Genomic DNA, 23,473 nt, shown 5'->3' with positions numbered 1-23,473 from the left:
TTGGACAGGCCTGCTATAAAGGATCGGTGCTCAAACCCAGTTCTCAAGAGGTCATGTTTTCAGGATTTCTTTCTGTAGAAACAGGTGGCAAAATTACTGACCCAGAAAAATAGATGAACGCGCCTTTAAAGGAATCCTGAAAACATGACCTGTCAATCGCTCTTTTGGACTGCGTTTGAGCACCTCTGCTACAAGGGGACCCCTTATTAAAAGGAATGAACAAATTTATTAATACTTTTAACTATAAATCAATGTGATTTCCTATGGAGAATTTTGTAGCAAGCAATCATAAGTAAATGATCCTCTTTAAATGCAATCTCATAGCCCCAAACCCTGAGTGTTATTGCAATCTGAGGAGTCTCCTCCTTTCAGCTGTCAGAATGGGAGGAATAGACTTGAAAGAACAACTAATACAAGGCTGACACCAGCAGAGAGCTAAGCTGCCTGCATACCAGGACAATGCTATTCATTCAGCTGGGTGATACCATGTCATGGGAGGGGGGGTGGCCAGATCTTAGGAACTCATTTTAAATGCAAAAGTCTTTGAAATTGAAGCCTGTTGTGTGTTAGTTGTGAGTTTATAGGGCATTGCACGGACATGGGGGGGCTAGTTAGGGTGTGTCGGGGGCAGCTTTCTGTCTGAGCATTAGAGGAGTGGCAGCAGCACCCCTTGCTCAGGGTGACAGTACAGCATCACCAGTTTAATAGCCCTGGCTGGCTGCATCAGAAATAGCTCTTACACAGATAGGAATGTGAGGACGTTTAGCAGAATCCTTGTCCCTCTAGGTGAAGCCGGATTGCTGCACACAGATCCTATGTAAGTATCTCTATCTATGAATTAAACACACACATAGATATCATATTATAGTACATAAGGGTTTGTAGGCTGCAGAGTATATACAGTGAACGTCTTGTCTCTACTTACTCATCTGTTCCTGATCTTCTGCGTTAAGTCCCAGTGCAATGGGCATTACATTACTCATGACTATGATATGATGCAAACAGACCATGATTGCATTAGACCCTATAGGGACCTGTCTGTTATTTTTCTCTTACTCAATGTTATATACATTGCCTGGAGTGCGTGAGGTTCTGCTGGTAACACATTGGCTTGCAACCAAAGACTTTTATAGCTTATAGCCAAAGATATCAAAGGCCTGTGCAGCTTGTTGTGAACCGAAGAGCCGTTATAAAGGACTTTATATGGTATATCGCAGTATTATTAGTGGTTTAGCTCAGTTGGGTAGATCCAGGAGCAAGGTGAACTAGTTTAGATTGCAAGCTTCTTGCAGCGGGTTCCTGAGCGTATATCATGGAGGCTATTATTGTCAATTTAAATTAATTCATTACTTTTTATTTGCAAAATACTTTGTAAATGTCTGGTGTAAATAATGCATTCTGAAGTGTATGTACTGTATTTATAAATGTATGGATTTAATTAACGCCACAAGAGATTTGCAGAAATCTTCAAACTGTAAATAAGTGTGAAGCAAACTGATCAAAAACACGTGATGGAAGATAGATCTGCCCCAGATGGATTGGAGTTATGTGTAGTGTTATTAATTCAGCTGTAGGAAATCTGAAGAGATTGTGTCGTAGTAGTATAGAATAATTTTAATGCAATTTATCTAAATTATACATAGGGGAGTATTCATTTGTTAACGATTTTTGTTTCCCTGCCGTGTAAAAAAAAAAAAAAAAAAAAAAAGAAAATCTCCCGGGGGTTTGTGACGGCAATAGCGATCGTTTTGAATTAGCGCAGCGGGAAAACTCGTGCAATTCAATTGAAAAAGAGGGAACGCTGCCCCCCGCGCGTTAAACATTGTGTTTGCGAGATTCTAGGGGAGTGAAGGGGAGTTTTAATGCGGTCATATATAACACAAAATAAAAAAGTTTTGCATACATTTCCATACATTAGATTGCATTACACATTGATAATATCTACATTACAGTACTTTCTTTAGCATGTTGTTTAATTGAACTATTTTTTACCATACAAACATCTATACCATGATAAAACACATTACTACATTCATATTTGTACCAAAAACATACATAAATAAAATTACTGATTTTAAATTTTTTTGTTTTTAATTATTTTTTTTATTTCATTATGTTTTCACAAGAAAATCAACTTACACAAGTTAGGTATTAGTGATAAACATAAATTTTACTTTTTTCCACATTTTTACATGATTTCAAATACTTTTCAGAGGTTTTGTATTTTTAACACACCCCAAGGTGGTGCGAGATAAGACAGCATATTGGCTGCGTTAAAAAACAATTGAATAGCTTTTAACGCGGCTGCCTCTCGCACACCCTATACTTTCAATAGACCTTCTCCTGGAGCGCGAGAGGACCGTTTCATGAAAAAAACCATTGCGTTCAAAATGGAATTGAATTGCGGGTAAAGTTAACCCGCTTGAAAGTTATAAAAAAAACAGCGTTAAAATGACTTAACGCGGTCAAAAAACAACAACTCGCTGACAATTGAATACCCCCCTTACAGTCTAATATCATACATAGAAAACTACGTCTCAGGGGCTAGTTAACATGCAACAAGGTAGAACACTTGTTTAGCATAACCAAATATTAAGGGTCATTTATGAACCAGTAAAAGTGCAGACATGCAATATTTCTTTGTGTATAAGTGCGCCTACATGTCTGCTAGCGCGTTTCAGGGTGCATGCCAGCTGCATTGTCTTTGTAAATGCCCTTGCTTAGTCTAAATTATGGATTTAAACTAATCACAAGAGTTTCCAATTGTAAAGCGCTATGGAATTTGCTGGCGCTATATGAATAAATGACAATGATAATGAATGATTGGATATGGGTCCTGCATTTATTATATGCATCACTTGTGTGTGTTTTGAACTTTTTTTTTATTGCATTAGTCATAGTGTGCCTAGAAACCATACCTCTAATTGTTTTCATTCAAGTGGCAAGCTTGGTGACTCAGTTGACGCGTTTCGCCTCAAACTGCGTCATCAAGCTCCACCCACCCCCCTCCCACTTTACTAGGGAAGTGGGCAGGATATGGATGCTGCCCTGATCTTCTGGGAGAACTCTCCAAAATGTGGGCTTCTCCTGGACGTTCTGGGAGAGTAGTGGGATTTTTGGTTTATTTTGCATGTGGGTGTAGAAATAGGTGTACTCATGCGCCTAATCTGTACTCCGCAACGCCTCTAATCGGGCCAACTGGCCCGATTGGGTGGTGAAAACATTTCTGTATCCTGGCTTCTATCACCGGCTTGGCCCACGAATCACGTAAAAAAAAATAAAAAATAGCTTTCTCAAAAAATTGGGCGCAATTGTGTAAAATTAGACATGTCACAAAATGCCCTCTTAGTTAAGTTCATAAACCTCTCTTTCTAAAGACTTTTAATATGTATTATTAACATATTTACTGAGTTATTGGCCCTGTTTTGCAATTTAAATGTTATTACACCTGTAGTGTGTGTGTATCTAATATATATAAGCCTAGCGGCGCGTGTGTGTGTGTGTAAAAAACTATTTTCTCAGAAAGGGCTCATCCAATTGACCTGAAATTTAGTATACTGACATTATTTGACAAAAAAATTATAATAGTGAAGTCAGTTAACTTCCATCATCCCCCCTTCCCCCGTAGGAGGGGTAGTAAAGGCTAAATTTACCAGTTGAGGGCTCAAACTCTTGACAGTGTGGGTATTTATTTACCAGAGCCTGTGTTTGGTCATGGACAATTGTATGTCGCATTTTCACGAGTACGGAGAAGCAGTGATGTGAAAGTGCAGGTTATGAATACTGCCCTTCAAGGAAGACTGATTGAGCACAGCGATAAGGTGTTTAGCAGAAACGTTGTGTATCGAGAGGATTTAGAACAGTAAGACGATGGAGATTAGGGATGTGGTGATGAAGATGAAGGATGAGGTGATGGAGAAGAATGATGAGGTGGTGACATGTGGACAAAACCACGTTAAAAAAGGGCGCTTGCGTCGGAAAGTAACGCTCTTCCCCTGAGGAGGCCTGGCCTAGCCCCAAATGCATGACAAGAACCTTTTTAACACCTTAAGTAGCTTGATTTGACTAGAATGCATGAGTATCATGCACGGGTTAACGTGTGTGTGTGTGTGTATGTATATATATATATATATATATATATATATATATATATATATATATATATATATATATATATATATATATCAATATATATATATCAATATATCATTGCTGGGGCTTTATTTTGGTGGGTTCGTTGTTGGATAAAAAAAAAAAAGCACTTTTAACCATCTAAATAATTTTTGTTAATTTGGGTTGTAAATATGGGATACTTTAACAAACTAATTCACAAAAACATTTGTTAAATAGAACTGTATTTAGGCCATAGACACTTGTAACAAGTACATTGCTAAACGGTCTGTGATGTCAGAAATACGTTCATTAATTGTTCGGAAATTCTGTAATGAAGCCACAATACTTAAAAGACGTCATAGCTTAGCACACATTTCTGCTCAATAATGTTTGCACAAAGATGTTATTTAGCAAGAGGAGGTCTAAAAAAAAAAGAAAACGGTTTGTTTTCAGATTTCAGACAATTTCTTCTTTACTGCAAGCTGCAGATTTTGCACAACCATTGTGGTTTTCATGCACTATAAAAAGATGCACACTGACAGTGTGAATTATAGGAGGCACGGAAATAGATCTGACACGGACCTGATGGGTGGATGGACCTATCACTGTGACCGTTAATCAGTGCTGGGTATGTGCCTCAACATGCTGAGAAGTCTGAAACGAAAACACGTTTCACCGTCTTGCATATCAACTGCCCGCTACCTATTGCTATCCCAGGTGGGTTTCTATACAGTAATAATACCCACAGGAATTAGGGCAGTTTGTATATGGGGAGAACTATTCAAACTTCAATGTTATCCAGAGCCAAGCTTCCCATGTGTCCTGATTTTTGACAGAGCACGCCGCATTTTTCCACTAGACACATCTTACTTGCAGTAATTATTTCCCCGTAATTCAGATTCTGGGTTCCCCTAAATGAACAGGATAAGTGTGGATCGGTTCCTCACAAGGTTACCTAACTTAGCATCCGAAAGGAAGTAGGTGGATTTTATGTGAGTGTCCTAATTTCTCATTTAGTACATTTTGGAAGCCCTACCCAAAGCTGAGATTACCATCACTTTAGCATGATGCAAGCCAGGCCTAATATATACATATTATATTAAACATCTATCTACTATATAAAAGCCTAGTGGCGTGTGTCTGTGTGTAGGGGAAAAAAACAAAACAAGCTGCAGCGCCACCTGCTGGGCGAAGTTATACACTGACCTACATAAATTCTTAGTGTGTGTGGGGAAAAAAACTCAGAAAGGGCTGAAATTTGGTATACTAAGATGTTTTTAATTTGTTTAATTGTTAAAAGTGTTTATAAAGATTTTAAAAAAATATATATATATTTCTTGAAGGAGAAGTGACAGTTGGGAGTGGTTGGTGGTTGCCGGGGGTGACAGTGGGGAGTGGTTGGTGGTTGCCGGGGGTGACAGTGGGGAGTGGTTGGTGGTTGCCGGGGGTGACAGTGGGGAGTGGATGGTGGTTGCCGGGGGTGACAGAGCGAGAGGAGTGTGATACTCAGGACCGCTGAGAGAGATCCCTGTGTCTGGATAGATGTGGCGATAAAGATGAAGGATAAGGTGATGGAGAAAAATGATGAGGTGGTGACATGTGGACAAAACCATGTTAAAAAAGGGCGCTTGCGTCGGGAAGTAACGCTCTTCCCCTGAGGAGGCCTGGCCTAGCCCCAAATGCATGACAAGAACCTTTTTAACACCTTAAGTAGCTTGATTTGACTAGAATGCATGAGTATCATGCACGGGTTAACTTGTTTATTATATGGGCGTTATGATACATGTGGTCACTAGTGACTGGCATATAATTTTACAATCACGCCAACATCTTTTTGGAACCCTTTGGCGATTTTATTTAAAAGGTTCCTTTGATCACAACTGTCCTTTCTACCCAAAAGCCTTGCCGTTTGCTGGATAATGGCCAATAGTTCTGTCACCCAATGTTTTCAGGATCTTAACCACCCCTTGGTCTCACAAGCTGGTCGGATTAATGATGAGCCAGTGGGCAATTAAGGACTGGGCCAATAATTATACTCCTTGGCAAAGCCATTGATAGATGTCTGTCGGCCCTTTATAACATCCTTCCTCAGCTGATTATAATACTCTTGTCAATGTATAGCGAGTGGGTAAGAACAGTTTGCCGGAACTCAGACGGTTTTATGACCTCTGCGATGTTTAAATCTTAGATGGGCTCCATAAATTTATCTTAATGGCTATACCAACGTCATTAATATGGCCATACGGATTTTAGCCACCGCTAAGGTTGTCATCATCCGTAAGGACCAGGCGGGTTTCATAAAGCACTGTCACGCTACCCAGGAAATAACGGATGTGAATGATTTAATATTCTCTGGAAAGTTCTGCTGAATATGGTGGTGCTATTCAAGTAGATGATAATATATAAATAATAAGCTATTTACTCATTTCAAATCTGCCCATAAATTATTATTATCATTATTATTAATTTTTATTTATAGGGCGCCACTAGGTGTCCGTAGCGCCTTACAGGGACAAACAAAATTACAATACGAGGTGAGACAGCACAGAACAGTAAACAATAATCACAGTAGCTCAGGGCACAGCTAGAGAGGTGGGGGAGGGGAGAGGGGTAGGTCCGCCAACAGCGGCACCTAGGAAGGAGGGCACGGAAGAGAGGGAGACCCACAGGGGGAAGAGGAGGGAGCGAGAGGGGGCGAGGGAAGGGGGTCCTCGAGGAGGAAGGCTAGGTAGCTGGTGAGCAGAGTTAAAAGTGGTGCAGACAGGAGGAGAGAAGACCCTGCTCAAAGGAGTGTACAATCTAAGGGGTGGGGTAGACCGACAGAGAGACACGGGGGAGAGAAGGAGGTACAGAGGATAAGGATAAGGGAAGGGGAATGAAGGGGAAGAGTCATTCCCCTTCCCTTATCCAGTCGCTTTGTCTGTGCCAAATCAAAAAATGCCTTCTGTACTGCGGAGAATTGACTCTGACGATCGATTACGTAGTTTTGTAACACGTAGACGTATTAGAAAAGGATGGGGAGTTCGCTATCGTCGATTCCTCTCTTTGGTCTCGTCATCCCACTTCTGGTAGCCTTGTCGTCATTGCATGGAAACTTCTCTATCCTGTGAACTACAAATTAGACCCAACTCTAATCCGTTCCCGGCTGTTCTAAGGTTTGGACCCAGCACTCAGTACCACCGCTCTGCCTGCTACCCAGCAGCTCTGGCCAGTGTGATAGGCCAAGGGGGATTCATCTACAGCAACCCTGATCTATAGGACGAGGTCAGGAGTACCAGCCCAGGTACACCAGTAACAAGATACGCTAGCAGCATCAGTCACCCTGAAGAAACCCGGTTCTGGACGCCGGTAAGGAGTCCAGTGGTGGCAGCACGTGTAAGCCCCTCCTACTCCGGAAAGAGGGCGCATTTGGGATAACGAAAGGGGACGGTGGCAAAGTAAGCCCAACCGGGCTCCTGTCACAACTTCTCATAGATTTCTCCAGTGCGTAAGTGTGAACATAGCATGTCCGATAGACTTTGGGGGCGGTACTTTCATGCCACCTCTCTGATGCCATAAATATCAGGGTCATTTTAAGATGAATGGCATCCTACAATTGCTTTCTGTGTATTCAGAGCACAGATTGGTCATTGCTTCCTACAAGTGGGCATATTTGTAATTAAGGTAACGACGCATTAACCATCTACAGCTAATTAAGCTGAATCTGTTGTAGAACGTTTCCCAGTGCGATCAAACATTTTTAAAATCTCAAGCTGATGTGAGCGTCGCTATGCAGATCCCCTGTAGAATACAATTAATGCCTGGGAGCTGTGTGCAGTCGCTTTGTCTGTGCCATGGAATAATTCTCTGTAGGCAAAAAAAAAAAACCCAAACCATATTGTTCTTCAAGTTCTGATTTACATGCCATTACCCACAATGCCCTCTTGTAAAGGAAACATGCACTGTGTTCTGGGTTATGTTGAAAGGCAGGTTGTAAATTTTTATGGACGTAACATTGCACTCATTAGTTGGCATTAGTGTATCTTGGCTGCCTCTTGTGGACACGAAGAAAACTGCACATGCAAAGCTATAAAGAGCCCTTCCTTTAAAGTAACCCTTTAGGTCTGTAACATGTGGAGCTGTTTAAAGGATAAAGACGCTTTAAAGCTTTTTTTTTTTTTTTTTTTTTTTTTTTTTTTTTTTTTATTTGTTTCTCAGGGGGTTGTATTTGTGCGAGATAGATCCAAAAATTTTACTTTGTAAATACAGCTTATATCCCATAGCTAACTGTTGGTTAGATACACTGCCTAGCAGCGTGCATGTCAAAGTACCTTGTGTCATGGGTTCCAAATTAAATTGAGCAGCACGAATAGCTTTGCACACTATTCATTTCAAACTGCTGATTCTGGCCGGACAGCATGGCAGCAGAAGATTGAGAATATGATCAATAAGGTATTTGTTAGATACACCCTGCCAGAGTTTGCATCTACCCAATGGTTAGAAATAGAACAGGGGTTATATTTGTAAAATACGCCATTTGGGCCTCTTGTATCCCTTAAGAAGCTTCACAGAAGTTCCCTGATCCTTTAAGTAATGCATTTAATTGCCAAACTCTTGTTTTAACCCTTTCACATACCTTTCGACCTCAGTCATTTCACAATGTTATACAGTTTTGCTATAACCTGCTTATCAGTTTAATTTCCAATCGCAATAACTTGGGCTGAATTAATTAATTGGTGGTAGAGTAAGAGCAATTAATGAATTCAGTCAATGAAAATTAAGTATGGAAAACGCAAGTGGAGTATTTTACATGTTCCAGTTCTTATTTGCCATTAGAAGGTGGAAATATTAAAAGAAAAAAACTAAACTAAACACTATTATTTAAAGTATATTCTAAAATTCATTAGCATGCAATATTACATTGTGATAGACAAACCTGGCCTGAATCCCATTAGCCTTCCACTTTTTTTCTTTGCCTTTATAGTGTTTAAATGTGTAAGGTAGACTACAGTTGTCTTTTTAAGATGCTAGCAAAGGCACAAATAAAACAGCAGTGGGTAGAAGGCCTAACAGAGCAGGTACATAGTGACTGACAGATTTGCAGTCTTGAATTGTCAGAAATACACAGAGGATTGGTTGACATATGCAAATAGCCACAGCCAGTGATGCCAAAGCTACTCTTTTGTTTCCAGCTCAAAGGAATAGATACATTTTATAGAACCCAATTATTATTTATACAGCTACAACTATTTATTTATTTTTTTCTATAGTAAGAAAAATAATTTAACTTCCACTTTTTTTCCAAAATGAAACTATTTGTTAAAAAATATAGTAACAAAAGTGAAATGGCTAATAATATTATTTTTACAGCACAACTGCAGTAAAGTGTTACAGGCTTATCATGACCTCATGACATGACAATGATAATTATTATTTCATTTTATCTGCAGCTTGTTTCTAAATCTCCCATGTCCCTTTTCAGTGAGCTTGTCTGTTACCGGCTCTCATTTTTAAGTCTGGGGCAGACCTTACATCTTGAGGTGGGGGCTTCTTGTTTCTGCAAATAACCAATAAATTCAAATATCACTGCAGTGCATGTCACAGATAGTGTTGAAGTGAAATCACTAATGGATCTGTTCATTAGACTGTACATTCGTAGAGGAAGGCAAACAATGCATCTCTTGATCCTGCGGAATTACAAGTTCCAACATCTGGCTTGCAGGGAATGCTGGAACTTGTAGTCCCAAAGTACTCGTTGAGCTACAGGTTATCGAAGCCTGGGCATTAACGTAATGCACAATATATTTTAATATTTGTATTAAAAAATATTAATATTTTTGTTTAGATATTTATTATGGACAAAATAGATAGCCCTGAACGATTCCTTTTCTTTGTAGTGTCTGATCACAAAGACTGTTACAGATGTACGCACAGTCCCTGCATTATAATATCATAGCCCAATGATAGTATGTAACCCATACTTGCCAACTCTCCCGGAATGTCCGGGAGACTCCCGATGTTCCGGTAGGTCTCCCGGACTCTCGGGAGAGCAGGCAAGTATCTTGCATACGGCAACTTGCTCCTCAAAATGACGGGATTTGCGGTGAATCGCGTCAGTTTGGCCCCGCCGCCGAGACAAAAACGGCATTTTGTTGTGGGGGGCGATTCGCCGCACCCCGCCCTCCAACCACGCCTCCCCCCCCTGCCCAAGTAATTGGTCAGGACTCTGGTTTAACAGCACTATCGCCTCTCCTGGTTTAGAATCCATAAGATTAGCACCATTGTGGGTACATGTTACATGATCAAGAAGGGCTTTTAATAGCTACATACAGCCCACAAGCTTCCTGTTGCTCAGCACTGGTGTAATTTTGCTTTCCTTGTGTTAATAGTTTGGCTATGGGAATAATAATTTAAAAAAGTGTGAAAAGCAGAAACAGACTTGGCTGTGAACATGCTGCTTGGTTGCACTGCAATGAGTTCACATTCATGCTGTCTTTTGATACTATGCAAACATGCAGCATGCACCGGAGGGATATGCAGTGCCATGATGCAGCATGTCTGTGAATCAAACCATTTACAGAGCTGTCCCTTCTCTATGAGGGCCATTTATGAATGCTTGTTTATCAGGAATCCACTAGGGAGGGGGGGGGGGCAGGGCCTGATGTCAATGGGATTGGAACGTAACATGGTGCATCTTAAGGAAAACAAAACAGAAACGGCTCCTGTTAAACAATCGGGGGGAGCGATTCAAGTCCACGTGGGCCAAACATTAAATGTTCAGAGGATACTTTTAAAACTTGGAAAATCCGTTGAATAAAGGTGCCGGAACTCAGTTCCTGTGAGTTCTATGACAAAAAAAGCACTGTGTGTATATATATATATATATATATATATATATATATAACACCCATGAAGTGCAGACATTCAGTTTTATTGCTAGTGACTAACAGAGGATGATGGAGATTGTAGTATAACTGTTTGCTGAGCCAATATCCAATATCCAAGTGTGTCGTTAGAACATACTGATATCCAGTTTCTCTTGAGGTATTCCCGCCCACACACTGAGACTTGATTGAAGAGAATGCAGGCAGGCTGATTGCACGCAGATGGTCAACGCAGTGCAATATAATCTGTGAGACTGATGAAGGAAATGCAGGTTTATTCCAGAAAATCAGACGTTTGCTCTGTGTGACCACACGCTGTCTAATCTGATTTGTGGCCTATAAAAGAAAGGTATGTATATAAACAGAGCAAGGGAGGGCTGAGATGTAATAACATGCATATGCTTATAAACGTAGAATTTAATATCTTTCCACCAAGGGGGAATGTGGGCAGAATTCACTCATCTGAGATACACTATATGGTCAGACCCTTGACCATGACGCCAACAGGGACTGTAATGACATTGTATTAAAGTACATATACTTTAATATAAAGTTGGTCCCCCTTTTGCAGTGATAACAGCTTCCACTCTTCTTGGAAGGTTTTCCACAAGATGTTGGAGTGTTTCTGTGGGAATTTGTGCCCAATCATTCTATAGAGCATTTATGAGGTCAGACACTAATGTTGGACCAGAAGGCCTGGCTCACAATATCCGTTTCAGTTCATCCCAAAGGTGTTTGATAGGGTTGAGGTCAAGGTTCTGTGAGGGCCAGTCAAGTTCTTCCACACTGAACTCCTCAAACCATGTCTTTGTAGTCCTTGCTTTATGCACTGGGGCAGAGTTATGTTGGAATAGAAAAGGGCCTTCCCCAAACTGGTGCCACAAAGTTGGAAGCATAGCATTGTCCAAAATGACCTGGTATGCTGAAGCATTAAGATTGCCCTTCGCTGGAGATAAGGGGCCTAGCCCAAACCCTGAAAAACAGCCCCATACCATTATCCCTCCGCCACCAAACTTCACAGTTGGCATAATGCAGTCAGGCAGGTAACGTTCTCCTGGCATCTGCCAAACCCAGACTCACCCATCTGACTGCCTAACAGAGAAGTGTGATTCATCACTCCACAGAACACGTTTCCACTGAGACAAGAGGAGCGAGTGTGACTCAGTGAAGATTGCGAGGGTGTACCAGAGGGAGTAGGACAGGCAGTAATAAATGGGGGATTCCCTAATTATCTGCAACACTTTTTGGGTTACAGACACACATCGGAAGTGTTCCGTTGATCAGGAAATAGTCTGGTCTTTTGGACTTTAATCTGGGACATTTTTTTTTTTTATCTGGAATAGACTGATATAGACAATTCTCTTGGACCACAACATAATTTGAAACCATAGACTATATTTAAAATTTTATTTTGTTAGGGTTTTTTGGGGTGGGGGGGGTGTTCTCTGTTTCTTATTTCCTTTTTTTTTTTTTTTTTTTTTCCCCCCCTTCCCTTCTGTTGAACTAGAATGAAGCAACTCACTTTAAGCTAATTCATATACACCCGTATGTCAACACGTCATCCTGTGACATGAACACTTTTTTTTTTTTTTTTTTACATAAGATGTAGCACTAAGTAATCCTTATTACATAATAGATGGGAGAGACTCAGAACAGGCTCAGTGGGGAATTCCATACGTAGGGAGCTCCCATACATTGACGGGGCTGGAGATATGATGATGCTTTTATATTTGCTAAGCAGCAGATCGATTGTACTCTGTGATCAGCTATTTTCTGCAAGAGGTGTGTAATATGATATATGATGTCATTCAGTGGGATGACTGGACAGGAAGTCTGCTGTGTGCAGGAAAATATCTTCTTCTACAACGACAGCTTTCAAACTGGGGTATCTCATACTTGACAACTTTTCTTCATTGGCTACATGGAGATCCTGGGGGAGATGGGCATACGGAGGCGGGTCTTGACTAATTGCATAATTTTGACCCCGCCCCTAAACGATTGTCACAATTTTGGCCAATTACAGCGCGGGGGGGGTCTAGGATGACACAATATTTGCATCATTACGCCCCGCCCCTGCCACTTATGTATTACGGGGGCGAGAACCAGGAGATTGCCCTACTCTCATAGGAGGTCTCCCGGACATTCCCGGGAGAGTAGGCAACTATGCGTTAAAGAAAAGCAGCTAATGAATCTCTAGAGACTGAAGTGTCTTTTACATTTCTGTCTCCATTACTGAAGTCATGTTGTCTTACCTGTCAGTCTTTGACTAAATCTTGGTCTCCATGAAAATGGCCACCTCCATAGGCATCAATACATGGACATAGGACACAATTTCTGAACTGTGTCATCATGCCACAGATGGGGAAGCCAACCACGTCTTGTACTGGCTCAGCATCAGGGAGAATGCCAGACTCTTCAGGGAGTGAGGGAGATCACCCCTATTTCACGGAGTCCCCCTGACATTCAGGGAGAGTTGGCAAGTATGGGCTATTTAGAACTCTGAATGCCAACATGGGGGACAGGGAACTCCTCCGTCACCCCATACAATGACCATTGTACCCCAGCTAACAACTAGAATGAATAGTCCACCTATATATCCTACAGTGTGCCAGGGATTGGGGGCTAGAAGTGGACAAACCCATGTGCTCTTCATTTACTATAGTCCCAACATGTTAATGTACATTTTCTGTATCATTAGCTGACTGTTCCAGAATCACTGGTCATATACAACTTGTATCTGTTTCTGAGCTGTTGTGTTCTTGCCAGTTAAGTACAGACTCGAATATACGTCAACGGGCAACACTGCTAAATTTTCAAGGCCTTTTTATACAGGTTCCATGTTAGGAGCGATTATTTCTGTGATGATCTTGGTTGTGGGTCTTGGAGAACCGTTCTCTTTAAATTGATAGTGATCCAGAGTATTTGTTTATCTGCTGTTTCACAACAGGTCCAAAATTGAGCGTCTTTCTGTCCAGAAAAGCTGTGTGACGCTAGTCTAAGGATCCCGTTGGCTGCGATAGGTTACTGCAATATTTTACCTGTGTACCCGTCTTCTTACATATCCCCCAGCAACATACATAATTTATTGTAAGCAGTCACAGTGATTTCCTCACTAACTATATATGGTCAATAGCAATCGTTTCCCGTGCTGCCCACACATCCTCGTGTGATGCTGGCTGTGCACCCTCTGGAGTAGTGTACGGGGATGACGCGGGTATGGTGAGATTGTGTTTCAGGCACGTAAGGATTTTTACTTCCCATTGGGGACCTCTATGAAAGCTGCTGCACTGTAAAAGCGCAATTTAAAAACAAAACAATACAAACCTTAGTGTGAAAACTGGTTTATTGTAAGGCTAAAGAAAAGGCTGTTTTCACACCTTGATTGTATCGTTCTGCTGCCTATATGTTAAGGTCCTATTGTAGTAAAGTAAGTATTGTTTATTAATTATCTGCGGCTGCATGTGTTGCTTTGTAGACTGTTTAACTGGATACAGCTCCCCCCCCAAGTTGCAGAGATCCTGTTGTTCCAAGGGTTTCTTCACCTAAAACCAAAATCAACGACAGAATTTATGTGGGCATTACATAGTGCTCACTGCTTCCTGCCCTCTGTGATCCGGTCATAATTTAGGGTACCAGTCCTTGTCCCTCATTGCAGATTGTATGGGTAAGTTAGAACAGATAGCTGCAGATTCAGCTACAATATGATATCCCGAGCAGAAACGTAACACTTCAAACCATCAGTTAGTTGAGCTAACTCCCGCACGCTAACTACACTAAGGCAGCATGACTAATAATTTGTTTTTTTTAGTTAAGTAGACACATTATGTTTTGAAATGAGTGGATCATGTGAAATCACGCTGAATAGAATCATAATTTTGTATATTTCACCCATAGGTTAAAAACAGTTGGTATAGTATTACGAGTAAACTAATTTTAAAAAGTGACTGTGTGTTCCCCACAAATTCCTCAATGTAAAAGCCTGGACTGGTCCTCGCTAGTAATTGAGAAGCTACAAGTAGGAGGTCCCAATATCCTAGTGGAAACCAGTCCTAGGGGTACATTTATCAAGCTGTGGGTTTGAAAAAGTGGAGATGTTGCCTATAGCAACCAATCAGATTCTAGTTATCATATATTTAGTACATTCTACAAAATGACAGCTAGGGGGGTATTCAATTGTTCGGCTTAACGGACGAAATACTCGCGCTCTAAAACTATTACCGTAATTACTTGCTGAATTTCGAGCTGAACGGTTTTTAAGAGCACTTTTACCGTATTAACGGTAATAGTTTTAGAGCACGAGTTTTTCTGGCCGTCAAGCCGAACAATTGAATACCCCCCTAGCTGTCATTTTGTAGAATGTACTAAATATATGATAACTAGAATCTGATTGGCTGCTATAGGCAACATCTCCACTTTTTTTAAACCTGCATCTTGATAAATTTACCCCCTAGACTGTCCAGCTCAGGTACTTCACTGGGGTGGGGGCTGACGAAAAACAGCCCCCACAATCCCAGAGACAGCCACGTGTTGGGAAAACGGTGGTGTCCATCCCAGTCCCTTTAAACAAGTGTTACAAGCTATAACAAACACATGGGGGCCGGAGCGCCGCAGATGAAGGCTCGGTGGGCCGTCTGTTGCCCATCAATGGTCTAGTCAGTGCAAACCAAAGGAAATGTTTGGTTGCTATGGGTTACTGCATATTACAGCAAATGTATGTTTGCACCCTTCCCCTGCCATATGATATACATATGCAAACCGATGGTAGGTGGGTGGGGGGGGGGGGGGTTCCTAGTGCCTGGAAACCCCCCTCCAAGCTTGGGGCTCTGTATAATTGAGGTGGCTGGACCCTGCCCCCGCTTCACACAGCTCTGCTTGAAAAGGGAGAGCTGTGGGCACCTAACAGTAGTGCATTACCCATGTATATTATGAGAATAGGAAGAGTTGGAGAGCAGCCAAGCATGGTCTAATTGTATAGCCACGCCCCCATGCATGCTGGTCACGCCCACTGGTGGCGTGGTGTGGAAACCCCCCTCTACAAATCCTGAGTTCGCCCCTGATATCTACTGACAATACTGTCTTTGTTATAGAATGTATTCAGTGTTTGTGTGAGAGGAGAAAACCCATACATGATCAATTCCAGTAATTCAGATGTTTTTTTTTTTTGTTCTACTTATCACCGTTTGCTTTGCATTTTTGTCAGAAGAGATTATATGATATATATGATATATATTTGAGGCCTTTTGTGAGGCTACAATGAAAAATGACTTTTTTTGTATAATAATGCACAAGCCTTTGTGACAGGATCTGCCCGATGTTTTAAGTGTCTTCATTACACATCACTGAAGGGCGTTTTAGATACTTGAGTGGTGAGTTAATAGCGTTGGTTATCTGCCCTGAATCTCCTCATCGTTTCTTCTGTAAGCAGCATTAAGCTGACAGGAAGAAAACTGTATAATAGATGTGGAGAAAAAGAAGCTTATTATTATATTCCTTTCCAGATAATGTGCATTTTTCATTTTTAAAAGGTTTGTGGTAAATTCCTGTGTAGCTTTACTATGCACTCGGTAAGCAGGTCCTGGCCACTTTTGTTACAAGATTCATTTTGAAAATTTTCCACGATTTAATAGTCAACAAAACACACCTAGATTTTCAAATCAACTCACACAGTCGTTAGTAATGTTTTGCCTTGACGTAACACACGCTAAATCACCAATAACAAAACACTGATGTCATATTAATAGGCGGGACTAGTATGCATAATTGAAGGTGGCAGGTTTGGGCGGGGGTGACCATAGCCCGCCCTCTATTATGCAATGCTGTGATTTGCAGCCTCTAACAGTGGGGGTGGGACTATGGTGACGCATATCGTGTTATCAAGCCCCGCCTCCATCCGCTTAAATAGTGAAGTGGGTGGGATCCAGGAGGGAGACCTGCTCTTCAGGGAGTCTCCCGGATATTTCGGGAGCGTAGACAGGTATGCTTAGATGGTGTAACATAATTACCTGGCAATGGGTTATTGCAGTGGTTCCCAAACTGTGTCCTGTGGCTCCCTGGGGTGCAGCAGCGATCTTACAGGGGTGCCTCGGCCAGGGCCATTTTTAAGCAAGTCAGGGGACTTTTTAGTAAATATTTTGACTCTAGAAAATTATGGAGACCCAAGGGTGCCTCGAACTGAGAAAGTTTGGGATCTACTGGGTTATTGCATACTTGACTACTTTTAGGCACTGAAGTCTGGGAGATCTCGGATGGGGGCGTGACTAAAGGGCGGGAGGGGCCGGGGAGCGGTCAATCATGTCATTTTGGCCCCACCCCCGTGTCGGAAATAATGTTTTGATGCGGGTGGCGGGGCCAAAATGACGTGATTCACCACGAATCACATTATTTTGGCCAGGTATTTGCAGGATAATTGCCTGCTCTCCCGGGAGTCCAGGAGACCGACCTGGATTTCGGGAGTCTCCCGGACATTCCGTGAGAGTTGGCAAGTATACAGCAAAGGAAAGCTTACATCTTCATGCAGTGTGGATTGGCCTGGCCTTAAAATACACTTTTTGCTTGCACACAGTGGAGGCAGCCATTTTATGATTTGTATTCACGAGTAGGCCACAGTTGCCTACTATGATCCTCCTGACTTAGGGGTGGACCTCTTAGACTCCTGAGAGAGCGGGCCATTCTCCAGCAAATGTGCTTAGCTGCTTGCCAGTTGCGTAGGGGCGTGTCGTTAAGACGTACGTTGCGCCATCAAGCCCCTCCCACATCTGTGAGCACGGAATGGGTAAGTGACCCGGTTAGCGTCAAAAAATGCCTTGCTCTGCCCACTAGATGATGCGATGAGTGTAATATTTTCATACCTCACCACTGCATTGATCCTTATGAAAGTTAGTGAGAATGTAAACAAGGTTTTCATTAAAAAAAAAAAAACTAGCTCCCTGTGATATTACTAAGGTATGAGGCACCTCGTGCCTCACGCCTCGGTGATGTCACTAAGAACTAGTGTATATGTAGGTTCTATATATAAATGCAGCCTACACAATCGCTGTCTTCACTATTTAGGCATCACACCTACATTTTTAGTTTTGTTTTTTTTTTTCCTCTTCCATTGTCATCTCTTCCCTCCCGCCAATTTTATTTAGCCCATTTTCTGAACCATGACAAGCGTTCCCCCCCCCCCCCCCCAGCTGTGTAACTGTACTATTCATTCCACCAGCCCAGTTAAACTATTACAGTGCAAATGACTTTGTATCGCTGTTGAGATTCCACCCTATAAATGCTCTTTGTGCTGCAGTTATGTAAAGTAAACCCGCAATGTTTGCAGAATTTGTTGAGCGGTTGCGGCTTCGATGGCTGCTGGAAGTATTCATTAAGTATCTGAATAGGACCCTTGTTCTAAACCCCCAGAAACCCCAAAATACAGTATCTTTAAGCTCTAACATGTCTGAAATTTTCACACTCCAGAAAAGAACATTTTAAGACGTCTGCATATTTTCTGTGACCACACAGCACAGCGCTGGTTTGTTCACTCTATGTGTAGTATAAATACGTTTTTCAAAAGTTGCTTTTACAAGTGGTTGTATTCATGTAGATTTTATCAGTGGATTTAGGTATATTTGTCTAGTACAATAACATAGTGACAACATTACCGGTGGACTGTTGCCAGAGGAAGTAGCGAAGCTGATATACTTGTTTGTCTTGAATTTGCAGTGAGTTTTATAGGCACAATGATTCCTCGTGCCTCAAAGCCATGTGATGACCAGGTGCCTGATTCATTAAGGATCTTAACTTGAGAAACTTCTTATTTCAGTCTCCTGGACAAAACCATGTCACAATGCAAGGGGTGTCCAGGAGACTAAAATAAGAAGTTTCTCAAGTTAAGATCCTTAATGAATCAGCGCCCCGATCAGGAATTCATGGAAGTAGTGCTATATTATTTTTGCTATCTATTATTAAAGGACCTAAAATTCAGAAGGAATTGACCACAATTTTATTGACACACGTTTTGTTTTATGTTTTTTAAAGAAAAATGTAAATGTTGAAAACAATATTGTTGAATGAACACCGCCGTTTCTCTAATGTTATTCCCCTTTAACTAATGGCAAAGAAATTAAGTAATCTCTCTAGAATCTAAGTATTAATTATAATTACAGCTCCATTGTATTTTAAGGTAATTATGCTTTGGGTAACCTATACTACCTCTCTATTGTTAGAATTAACTGTTTAGGTCAGCTACGTTTTCATTTGAGCCTTTTTATATTATATGCTTATTTCTTTAATTATATTTAAACGTTTGTAAATATTATATCTTTTTCATTAAATTTTTATTACAAAAAGTGTTAAATGAAACATCTATTTTTTTCTAAATAACCATGCATTCACAGATTATTCTTCTGTGAATTTAACGGCACTATAAAACAATTTTTATCAGTTTCTAATATCAAAGAGGGTGCCAGTTTTTGTGAATTTCGGCCAGACAAGATTGAAATTTTGCGAAAGTAGCCGTTTAGGGCACATACATCAAGGACTGGAAGAAAACCAATAGCATGCAATAAAAAATAGGGGGAGATATATCAAGCATTTTAAAAGGAAAAGTGGAGCTGTTGCCCATAGCAACCATTCTGAAAAGTGTAGGTGTTGCCCATAGCAACTAATCAGGTTCCCAGAGGTTTAATAAATCTACCCCATAGTACACAAGTTCATAGGTCATAGAAGGTTCAAGTAATTCTTTTTAATACAATCCGCTGCTTTCTATGAGTGGATGTGACAGCAGATGACGCTTTAAAATCATTGGTCATATTTTTATAGTTAAGAGAAGTTAGTCATCGACCAGCCATTTCCCCCCCCCCCCCACCCCCCCATCCTCTTAATGATTACAAGTCATGTAATAGTCCTCTGCTGTCATACTGAGCCAGACGAGGGCTGATGGTAACGCCTCACAGACTGTCATCTGACATGTCACTGTTTAAGAATGTGTTCAGCTTAAAATACACTAAGAACAGTCTCTTGCATAACGGACTTGAGATTCCAGGCACCAATCTGGACATGTCCTCTTACTATATAACTTTATATAGCAGGCTGACACTATTTACCCAGATTTATTGGGTATTCTATGTATTAGGATGATTAAACTTGATTCACTTGCACATGGCAAATAGAGCTTACAGTTTGCAAGTTTCAGATTACTTCTTGTAGCGTGCAACTATCCTGTCATATAACTGACAGGCACTGTGTGTCTTGTACAGTCTGCTGTGTGAGTGAACGAGTATTTGGTCACCAACTATAGGTCTTTGCTTCCTACACTCTCTCACATGATTGTTATAGTATATAGAGCAGTCCTAGTTGGCTTCTGCCTCTGTTATACAACAGAGTCATTAGTTGACCAGATTCATTAAAAAAGATTTTAACCCTTCTGACAACTTTTTTTGGCTCGTGCACGCCCTCCAATATCTTTAACTAAATATATTGCTTCCTTCTGGGTATATCATATTGGTTTTTTTTTCAGTGGATCAGTGCAGATTCTGCATGACCTAAACTATCCCGATATTGCAATCAGGAATTTACATTAAATCCTCTGTGGCGTAAAATTGTGTCCTAAGCACAGAGGAGCCAAGCTGTGTCGTATCCAAGGGTAGCAGAAATAAACAGCTGCCTGGTGGAATTTACACACAGAAAGATGAAGCAATGTACTACTCTCCTTTATAATACCAACTTAAAGCAGAAATCGTAAACTACAACAAATAATTATATCAGAAATCACTGTGAAAGGCTATAAGAATACTTTTATTCCCTTTGTTTCTTCGGGCTGCTATTAATGATTTTACTGCTTGGTGTCATGTACTACCATGGCAACCACAGTCACATGGCTCATGACGTAGTGAGCAGAGAGGCTTTTCTGGGCTCTGCGTAATGTACATTTTCCCTTCCTCTGCCTTCACATGGCATGCTGTGAACCTGTGTCTGTGTAGACATATTTTGTAACCTTCAGAGAGATTTTGAAAAGGAGATAATGATTTGTAGGAAGCCCGCTAAGAAACATGATTATCCGATGCATGCTTAAAAGTTAGTTAGCTAGCTATTAAAGAGAATAAATCTTCTATGTGGGATTGCTGATTTAATTAAAGCACAGATCCAAATTGGTGTTATAAAGTGAGTGTACTATAATGGAATTGATGCATTTTAAAGCACCTTGTGCTAAGCAACAGGGAAGGGGGGTCATAATGGGTGGTGAGGGTATCTGTCTACTTGAGTGCTTCCAACTCCCAAAACTTTGCATTGCTCAATTGTTAACTATGCAGTCCAGGAGTAAGGACTATGATTAAGGCATACATCTGTGTTGTGATCATATAGAGCCATAGGGGTATATTTACTAAACGGCAGGTTTGAAAAAGTGGAGATGTTGCCTATAGCAACCAATCAGATTCTAGGTAACACTTATTTAGTGCATTCTACAAAATGAAAGCTAGAATCTGATTGGTTGCTATAGGCAACATCTCCACTTCTTCAAACCCGCAGTTTAGTAAATCTAGCCCATAGAGTAAAAATACACTTTAGACATATAGAGATGGTAAGTGAGATGTGCCTCTGGTTAGGGATGGTTGTTGGGTTAGGGAGTTGGTGAATCCCCATGTCAGCTTAGGGAAATCTTATTAAACAATAATTGGATTTCAGTGTTTGTCCCTTGGGAAACAACGTACAACTGTAAGTCTTGTTGGTTATCTCCTTCAATAGATTATAGTTAGGTGTCTTCAGGGAAGCTGGGGTCACAGAATAACATCCGTCCTTGAGTTATGTAGGAGGAGGTTGGATCTTGCATGCTCATGTTGTCTGTCCTTTAGTTGGTAAGGAGTTGAGGGAGAAAGTTATATCATACTTCGGGTACTATTCATACCTTCATTCTGGCAGGGGTTAGGTATAGAAAGACGAGGGTGATGAGTCTCAATGAGGCCATTTGCGTCATCAAGTAAGGAGGGCGAATCGTAGGCACTTATTGCACCATCAGGCGCCTGCCCAAATGTTGTTCACTTAGGTGAGCGGGGCCTGATCACAAGATTGGCATTATAGCGGAATGTACCCGCCTGGCTCTCCCGGGAGTCTCGCCCTTATCAGGGAGTCTCTCTGACACTAGGTGACAGTGGGAATCTATGATTTAAATAGAAATCCCTGCAATAATAATATACGTTCATATAATGATTTTTAGACACCAGAGTTACTGGTTGATATGTTTTGTGTAGAATTTTTTTCCTTTTAAAGCTTGAAATATTTTCTTCTACACCCCTAAATGGCGGCGGCTAAATTTTAAGGAGCTCCCTTACACGGGGACTAGAAAACGTAGTTATTGTCATTTCTGTTGCTGCTGCAAATAGAACTGTGCTCATTTTGTTATTTCAATAATCTCATTGTAATCCAGAATATACAAATCACAATATTCCGAGTATGTCCTGTATCCCCAGTCTGTGACCGTTCTCTCTTCTGCTTACACCTGCGCTGTTATCCTCTTCTCATACATAGAAAACAGAAAGAAAAGAACACAACAAAAACATTGTTGCCAACGAGACTTTAGCCTTTTGTCTACATTTTGTTTTTATGGTGACCTTGGGAGGTACTAGAAGTACACAACACAAAGTGATCGTATTGTCTGTTGGATGATGCATGACTGCAAGAGAACACAGCAAGTTCTGGTCATGGTCCATAGGGATCAATGATCCCTATTTCACCAAATGTATATATGCTATGATCACAATACACCTGGAAGCAGCTGGGGCTGAATGTTCCACAGCCTCAAACAGAAAGTGATGGGTATAGTTAGTGGGACTATCTTGCTGCTAGATGCTGGAGTCTAATGAGTGTCCGGTCTTTACCAGGGACCCCCACATGGAAGTAGTGGGCTTAGTTGCAAGGACAGTACGTGGATCATAAGACAATAGAACACGTAAGACATAGTTGGAGACATCAAGGGTCTATTATTAATTGGCTGCTAACAAATTGACCCTAGTCTGTCTGTGTGTATGTTAGGGAATTTAGACTGTAAGCCCCAATAGGGCAGGGACTGATGTGGGTGAGTTCTCTGTACAGCGCTGCGGAATTAGTGGCGCTATCTAAATAAATGGTGATGATATTATGAACTGTACAGATTTGGAGACCAAATAGAGACAAGTTCAGGGTAACATTGAGGATGGGCTGGTAATGGTTGGAAAGTCAGCAATCCGATGTCGGGCACAGGGAAGGTTAGTGACAAGATGGGTGTCACGATAATGACTAAAGAATGAAATTGACGCGACTAATCTGGGAGGCGCGGAGTCTAACATACCCCCGGTATTCACCAGGTAACCCCGCGAGGAGGTGTGGGGTGCGCAGGTCACGGTTCTCCCAGTTGGCTATCGGTGCAGTGGAAGAGAGCCGGAATAGTCGTACGGGTCGGTAGCCAAACTATGGTGCAGTACACAGGGGTGATCCGAGAGAGTGGTCAGGAGGAAGCCAAAGGTCAGATTCCAGGAATCAAACAGCCA

General features: G+C 41.3%; 1 protein-coding gene across 2 annotated transcripts in view; it reads left to right on the top strand.

Moving 5' to 3' along the window:
- KLHL21 (kelch like family member 21) overlaps positions 1 to 23,473 on the top strand; it is a 49,999-nt gene that overhangs the window by 10,785 nt on the left and 15,741 nt on the right. Inside the window, exon 1 of one of the 2 annotated variants that reach the window (XM_075190084.1) lies at positions 701 to 817. The exons of the other annotated variant lie outside the window; for it this stretch is intronic. The gene's annotated coding sequence lies outside the window, so the exon portion shown is untranslated. Of the gene's footprint in view, positions 1 to 700; positions 818 to 23,473 lie in introns of those variants that run through there. 2 annotated transcript variants of the gene reach the window in all.

This window comes from Mixophyes fleayi, chromosome 11, assembly GCF_038048845.1.
Source record: "Mixophyes fleayi isolate aMixFle1 chromosome 11, aMixFle1.hap1, whole genome shotgun sequence".
NCBI lineage: Eukaryota > Metazoa > Chordata > Amphibia > Anura > Limnodynastidae > Mixophyes > Mixophyes fleayi.
The sequence above is the reverse complement of the archived record's forward strand: the minus strand, read 5'-3'. Positions and strand labels throughout refer to the sequence as shown.